The following is a 1,697-nucleotide window of genomic DNA, read 5'->3' on the forward strand; positions in this document are numbered from 1 at the left end:
TAAATTCACCCGGATCACCCACCCTGGGTGAAAGTTTTGGTGGAACTGTCTTTACCGGGTTTATTTTTACGGTTTTTGTTTCTTGTACTTTCTTATTCTTCTTCTTCTTTCCAGAGGTAACACAAACTTTATTACCTATTACTTGCTCATACTCAACTCCTTTTCTTGGAAACGGGATGGGTAGTCTGTATGGTGCCACCACTGGCTTTACATACTCGGGTAGTGGTGGTGGCGTAACTTCTTCATTGTTACTCACATCTAAAATCTTCCCATCTTCTGGTGTTGGTTTTTCAGAATTTTTTGACACCATATTAACATTCTCATTCCGAGGATTTACTTCAGTATTACTCGGTAGCTTTCCTTGTTCCCTCTCACTCATCATGCTAGCAAGAGTACCTACGTGTTTTTCTAGATTCAAAATGGAAGCTTGTTGAGTTCTTAATGACTGATCAAACCTCTCATTTGTTTGGGTTTGAGATGTAATAAATTGTGTTTGAGATTCCATTAGCTTTGCCATCATTTCTTCCAGATTTGACTTTTTCTCTTCGGTTTGTTGTGGTGGTTTATACAAGCTAGGTCTTTGTTTATTGAAAGTGTTGTTTTGAGTTGGTTGGTTATTCGGACCTTGTTGATTGTACGAGTTATTGTTGGGTCCATTTGGATTGTAAAGAATGTTTTGATTTCGATTGAAGTTTGGCCTTGGAGGTTGATAATTATTTTGATAATTATTTCCTGACCTTTGGTTCATGTAGGAAACATTCTCACGTTGTTCCATCGTTTGCTCAATGTGACAATCTTTCATTAAGTGTGGTCCACCGCATTGCTCACAACTGATTCGTATTGCGTGAATATCTTTATTCATCTTTTCCATTCGTCTCTCGAAAGCATCTATTTTTGCGGAAACGGAATCAAAGTCATGGCTAGAATCGGCTCTAGCCGCTTTAGATGAACGAAAAATATCTTTTTCCTGGTGCCACTCATGCGAGTGGGAGGCTGTGTTATCAATAATTTTATGAGCTTCAGTTGCGGTTTTCTTCATAATGGAACCACCAGCTGCTGTGTCGATGTCTTTTCGTGTAGAAACATTGACACCTTGGTAGAATATTTGTACTATTTGATAAGTGTCTAAACCGTGCTGAGGACATCCTCTCAACAACTTCTCGAATCTTGTCCACGCCTCATATAATGTTCCATTTGACTTTTGCGTGAACGTAACAATTTCTCCTTGAAGTCTTACGGCTTTAGATGCCGGAAAGAATCTTTTAAGAAATTTCTCAACTAAAACATCCCATGTGTCAATCGCTCCTTCAGGTAGCGATTCTAACCAATCTTTGGCTTCTCCCTTTAAAGTCCAGGAAAATAACATGAGATAGATCTGTTCTGTGATGCCCCGTACAAAACCATCGTGTACGAATCATCAACAACAGGATCATTACAAGGTCAAACACTATATGCTATTTCAAAATACGTTTGCATTCATGATAAAAGGTGACGTCATAACGAACGTCAAGTGTTTTACAACCAAAGTATGCTTCTATGAACGGAAGCAAAGATAATAGTACGTGACCCTTAGGTCATTACAAATCATAGTTCAAAAGTATTAAAGTTATGAATGCAAGATAAACAGTTCATGCGGTGATAACTCGAGCAGCGGGTGTCTACAGCAAGACTAGTATACAGCGGAAGCAACCTTAAGC

General features: G+C 38.8%; 1 non-coding gene across 1 annotated transcript; it reads left to right on the plus strand.

The window, feature by feature from the left end:
• Positions 1-1,127: 1,127 nt before the first annotated feature.
• Positions 1,128-1,234, plus strand: LOC139851181 (small nucleolar RNA R71). Its single transcript, XR_011760538.1, has one exon. It is a non-coding gene; the product is annotated as a small nucleolar RNA R71 (small nucleolar RNA).
• Positions 1,235-1,697: the final 463 nt, after the last annotated feature.

Source organism: Rutidosis leptorrhynchoides, chromosome 5 (genome assembly GCF_046630445.1).
Source record: "Rutidosis leptorrhynchoides isolate AG116_Rl617_1_P2 chromosome 5, CSIRO_AGI_Rlap_v1, whole genome shotgun sequence".
NCBI classification, from domain to species: Eukaryota; Viridiplantae; Streptophyta; class Magnoliopsida; order Asterales; family Asteraceae; genus Rutidosis; species Rutidosis leptorrhynchoides.